The following is a 6,810-nucleotide window of genomic DNA, read 5'->3' as shown; positions in this document are numbered from 1 at the left end:
GATTTTGAGTACGAGGACACACTAGAGATCTTGTTTTCTACTATTCACATGGTAATGTGTATTTCTAATAAATTGTTCATATTTGGCTAGAGAGGGTTCTTGCTATAATGATGGTGAATTTGATGCGAGTTATTGGGCATGTGAGTTGTGGAAGCGGAAACAATTTGCCAAGTTTGTAGCTTAACTCATCTATGGGCCAATCATCATCTTACTCATTGCTTAGATGGAGATGTTTATGGTGAAAATGTAGAATATATTTAACTTATGAAACACACATGAAATTTAAGGAGATCTTTGAGTCTCACCACTAATCTTGATTTGCATGGCTCTGTGATTTACTAGCCAATTGGTTCAACATGGCTAACTTATGGAAACACATAAATGCAAGTACACATTATGGGTACTCCCCCCATTTAATTCCCCCTCCAACCATAAAATTAAGGGAGGGATTGAGGGTTTCTAGGGAAGGGGGAAAGGGGGGAGGGGGGAGGTGTAGGGGGTGAGGATTTTAATACTTCACTACTCATATTTTTGTTATATTGCCTAGCCACATATATTCCATTGTACTAGTAAGGCATACTTTGAATCAATTGATTAAGGTGCTTCACTACAAGATATAGGCCTTATATCGATGTTAAAAGCAATGAAAATGTAAATAAAAAATTTTTCCTCATCGTCGCAAAAAGTGTCGTTATTGGCGATGCCATAGAACATATCGATGCAAACAACGATGCTGATACCGCCGATTTGCGACGAAAATGACGACACGAGCAGTAAATTTGTGACGCTAATAGCGACGATAATAGGGAACAAAAAAATTGTGGCAATATAGCATTGTGTGCTTTATTTGAGCCATACAAAATAGTTTCTGCAATGTGTACAATGCTCGTGCAAACAAAAACAAAGTATACTGAAATCATAACATTGATATATGAGATAAATACATGATCGCATAATGAAAGCGATTGGTACAATCGTGACAAGATATCACTAATACATAGAAAATGTCTACACAGATCAGGCGACCAAAAAATAAAGGTGTGTGAGCTCTAGGGATCCAAGGGCGAGCTACATATCCTCGCCATCTAAAAGCTCGTCCCGCCGCAAAGGAGCATTGAACGGACTCTGCAAAAAAAGAAACAACACATCAGTCCACCATTCAATAATGCATTCTAATTAAACATGGTAACTACAAACAAGAAAGAGGAGTGACTTATAGGGCCACGGCCTCTATACAATCGATCGATCAATAAAGTGAGACGGTGCCTCTCTGCATATCGTCTCAAGGCCGATCGGATTACGATTTGTAATGGAGTACTGCAAAGAAAATAAAATACTAACTATTAGAAACATGATTGTCAATACAAAGGATATTGCAAAAAAATAAACAAGCAAAACAAAAGAAAAACTTACAAAGTCCTCCAAATATGTCCTGCGGCCGCCACTCCCAAGATGATGGATAACTCCGGCCTCGAGTCGTACCCTCGCCATCTCACACTGCTAACTCCAACGTCTTGGAGAATCTGTAGCCTCCTTCCTCAATCGGTGCCAGTCCTCCGCGTCTAACCATTCGGGCTTTGCAATCCCACAGTTGAGTGCCTTGCGTGCATCCAATTGTCTGTGTGACATATATCCATGCATGCAATCCATCATCCAGCCCGTAGAAAATCTATCTACTGAGGTTGGAACCAGAAACTCCTCATGCAAGGATGCTACTATGTAGTCCTTGCTCCCCTCTAGTATGTTCTTCCAATGATCTAAGATGTTGTGCCAAAAAACTTGTTGGCACAACTCTCTCATGCGAGCCATCACCCTCCTCCCCTCATCATTCATGATGATGGCTCTTGACCTATCATCGACTAGATATCCATATCCCCCTAGGGTATGCCTAAGATGGGTCCTCTCCCATCTGTGTCCATGCTCTTGGGTATATCCAGGAGACTCCTATGCATCTGATGTACAGACCGGGGTAATATCTGTCGGAGTGGCACCCATAGGGATGTCACCTGCAGCAGACAGCTGAAGCCGAAGTAACTAGAGTAGACGTCCCCATAGGTGTGACAAATCCTGGAGGTGACTTAACCCCTACTGAATGACAAGACAGAGACACCGCGTCTGTGTCTCCACAGCATCTACCTGAGCTTGAGCCACACTCCTTGGAATCGCCACGAGAGCGAGGAGTGGCACCTGTATCCCATGCTGACCATGGGCTCACTGCCTCCGTATCTCTGCAGCATCCCCCTGACCCTGAAGCACTCCTTCCCTCTGGCCTAAGTCTGAAGCATCAACCTCATCTGCTCCAAGCTGAAGCATCCGATCGCGCTGAAGTAGATCTAGCAGAGCCGCATGATAATGTTTGAGACAGCTCCTAGTGTGCCATGTCTCTGAATCTCCAATCTGGTCTGGAGACATGCGCGTGAAGATATCCTGCAAATCCTCATTGCTCATCCCTCGACTCATCCTGAAAATGTCACCTGCACAGACAAAAAATGATGTTAAAATAATGAATTTAAATCATAAAAAGCACAGTAATATAAATCCTAAAAAAAGCACAGTAAGTGGATGCTCCAAGTATGAAGTACCCTATGGTTCCATGTCAATCTCCTCACACAACTCCGCATACACTGGAAGGTCGATAGACATGTCACCATAAAAGGATGAGTCCACCTCGTTCTCAAAGAATTCTTGGACTCCTGTATTTTCATCATTGTTAGCCAATGCTGGCTCCAAACTTTTAGTGGCCTCCACCCCTTGCAATATCAATCCCTCTATTTGCATGTTGTCTTCATCTATGCTCGGAATATCGCTTTGATCATATACTCTCGCACTTCGGGGAGCTAAAGGTATAACATACCACCATCAAGGTTGTCAGGAGTTTGGATAAAAGATTACCTGTTCACAAACACGTACAAGAGAGTTTATACTATTGTGACATGTACCATGTCGTAATACAATTAACAAACAAATTCCGAAAACACAAAGGTGTCGCGTAAATTCGTCCATTTTTTATCGTAATCTATTTCGAGAAATCCAGATGGACCTTGTCGAATTGTTGCTCCAGCTCCTTCAAGTACCACTTTGAACCACTGCACATCGAATAGTATCATGGAGAAGCTACGATAATCCACTGTAGCAATACTTTGCAAGTTCCCAAAATACTCCATCTCATCTATAACCGTGTTTGGATCTGTTGCTCATCGCTGGCTCTCTTGCTTGAACCTTGCCATAATACCACAGTCCATTGTAGAGCACATTTTGTCAATACACTCCACACGAAACACGAAAATACCATCCACGTGACTACGCTGCACTATATATTTTGTACTGTACATTGAAACACTCAAATTAGATGTCGCATATAAAATATAGATATGACAAATCCTAAACACCTCATCACCTTTAGACTACATCCCCTCGAGAATTTCCACTCCTCCATTGAGATCTCTGTCCCTTCGCGAGACACTGCGGTCAAAGATCCATGAAACCATTGCGTTGACATGAACCGCGGTATCTTCTTCACGCCCTTGGGATATCAAATTGGTCGATAACGCATACTACATCCGAATTCAGATCGTGCTTTCTCTCGATCTTGCCTAGAGATCTGGTACTTGGCGAGCCACGTCTCCATAGAGGCATGGTGCAACATACAAAAGCGATTCACCTTCTCCTCCATTGTAGCATCCATTCTTTTTTCAATCCCATTTCCAACCACCACATCTCCAGTTAGTCTATCATCGTCCTTCAGCAACCATAGCATTTTTTTGTCTGAATCCATCATTGGTAGCCATTGTGAAATATGCACTAGCGCCTCAGACACCAACCAACCTTCAGCCATGCCACCTTCTGGCCGAGCTCGTTGTCGCACAAATCCTTTCAGGGTTTTCATGAAGCACTCCAAGAAGAACATCCATCGCGTATGGATAGGTCAAACAATCTCCACTGCATCTACAAGATTCAGAAGAAGGTGAATTTGTATCGTGAGCATGCTGGTGGGTAGGTATTTCTCAAAGAGATAGACCGTCTCCATTGCTCCTCGCCTCCCCAATTCAATAGAGGACGTCTTAATCTCCTTCTGTGAGATCCATTGCTCCAAAGTCGACAACCTGTAAATGGCTCCGTGTATTTCTGGAATAAGACATCCTGCGATCGCGATCGGTAGTATAAACCGCCACAAATGAGAAAGCATTATGAATAATGGCTACACTCCAAATAGCAAAATGCGCATACTAATTACAATCCATTCATTGTACAAACCTGACATATCTTATGCCAATCATGAGATTTTAACCCTGATAATTGGTCATCTTTAGAAAATGCAGACATGAGAGAACGCATCATACCCATCGGAGTGCGGATAGACTTGACTACTTGCTTCACAATGCACTCTTCTTTAGTTGACAAAACCCAAGGAGCGTGAGGTAGCTACATACGGCCATCAGCACTCGACTGCAGCCAAAACGCCTCCATCTTACCTACCTCCTTCAAATCCATTCGTGCCCCTATAGTGTCTCTCTTTCCTATGATGTGGTCCCATAGCAAGCTGCCCACATTCTTGAAAATATTCATGGGATCCAACAAGTGGTTGACCTGTAACTGGGTCCAATATGGCAACTTGTTGAAAACTGAGAACTGCCGCATTCCGTTTGGATGTGACTCCGCATGGACCATTTTTAGCTCGTACCAGCTTGCGACGTACATAGGTCTTCGAGGTCGTCCAAGAAAACCTTCCCTGAGTTCACGATCCTCTGGAAAGAAAGCGGCATGTCCTTGATATATCATATTCTTCATGGTTCGTGACCTTCGGGAGTCTACATGTGGCTCGCACAATGGACATGTATTATAACCTAAGGTAACCAGACGTGTTCTAACACCATAACCCAGTGAATACAAGCTTGAATGAGATAAAATATAGATATTATCAACAAGAATGGAGGCCTATTCATCTGAGCACTCTCCGAATCCCAGAATGTCATGCATCGTCCACATGAGAATGGCTCGAATATTGGCAAATCGTCGACCATCGCGCTTGCTCATATCTTGCACGATGACCCCCTCCCACAAAATCTTAAGCTTATCGACTAATGGATGAAGATACACGTCCATATTTTTGACTTTCTAGCGCCTGGGGACAAGTAAGCTAAGGATGAGATGTCCTTTCTTCGTTGAAAGCCATGGAGAGATATTGTAGTTGACAAGGACTATAGGCCACATACTGTAAAAAGTAGACCACAGACCGAATGGGTTTACGCCATCCATTGCAAGATCGAGCCGAAGATTTGTTGGCTCTCCTGCAAAGCCTGGGAAGGTAGAGTCAATGTGGCTCCATGTGTATGAATCTACTGATATTTGTTGAACTTCATTCGTGGACCTATTCTACGCATTTTCAAGCTCGCTATGCCGGATGTATGAAACATGTGGATTATGCGAGGGATAAGCTGAAAGTGCCTGAGGAATTTTTAAGGGATGGTTTGCCTTTGCAAGTCTTGTCGATACCTGTGAGCACCACACTTTGGACATACGCATTTTCAAGCTCGCTATGCCGGATGTATGAAACATGTGGATTATGCGAGGGATAAGCTGAAAGTGCCTGAGGAATTTTTAAGGGATGGTTTGCCTTTGCAAGTCTTGTCGATACCTGTGAGCACCACACTTTGGACATGTTTCCATAGTCTCGTGTTCTCCTCGAAACAGTATGCAATCATTGATACATGCATGGATATTGTTGTAGTCCATGCCAAGCTTTCCTAAAACATGTCGTGCATCATCACAAGACTCAGGCATGGTATTTGCAGGTGGTAATATATGATATTTTCATAACCTGAAAAAAAATCATAAACACCTTGAAAAAGCACAAATGTTTTTAATAATAGTGGCGAAAAAAATTCAATGAAGTGTATGTACAAGGTACCTAAACAACTCGGTCACACTCACATCGCTCTACTCGTATTTTGCTTGCACATTTAAGAGTGCAAGCAGTGTCTTCAAGCGAGATATCCAACACCCATCATATAATGGTATGGATGCTTCCTCTCTAAGCAAATCAAAAGTCTTGACATCCATGGGAATCAATGCCTCCATCCCAGGCTCCAAGATTATAGGTAGGTCTGGACGGCTGCTTGTCTCCTCTGACATTGATGGTATAGATTGGCCTTGCAAGTGGTGGATTGGCTCATGCACTCCATCCATCGCATGCCCAAGAACTCTTCTAATTGGTCGCAAAGGATGCACTCCTCCTTGGAACGAGACATCACCTCCCAGCCAGACCCGATCTTATTATATATGGTATTCAATTAGCTTGCGAGTACAATGCATGCTTGATATTAGCTTTTCTTATTGTGTGCTGAAAATCGACAATGGCCTGATTACTGATCTCAGATTGAAACTCGCCAAATCCTCTTAGTGCTCTATAGACAATTGATGTTTTCGTCTAATTGCCAGCTTGCATTGAGAGCAAGGACATGAGACACGCTGATTAAGATACGCCTCACAATCTTAAACAATAGGACCTTCACCATTTTCCATTTTGTCTACGTTACGACAAACAATTTGTTTTTGTTATTATTCTTTTTTTCTTAAATTGTTATCCTCTCCTTTCATCCCTCTCTTTTTTTTTCTTTCATAAATTGTTATCCTCTCCTTCCATCTCTCTCTCTTTTTCTACGTTATGACTATGACCACGACCACGACTACAACCACAATGACCACGATGATGACTACGACCACGACTACGACTACGACCACAACCACGACCACGGCTAGGACCACCACCACCACCATGACTACGACTACGACTATGACCACGACCACAAC

This window comes from Lygodium microphyllum, chromosome 30, assembly GCF_053477565.2.
Source record: "Lygodium microphyllum isolate KBCC chromosome 30, Lygodium_microphyllum_v1.1.10, whole genome shotgun sequence".
Classification (NCBI taxonomy): Eukaryota; Viridiplantae; Streptophyta; class Polypodiopsida; order Schizaeales; family Lygodiaceae; genus Lygodium; species Lygodium microphyllum.
Note: the sequence above shows the minus strand (reverse complement) of the source record.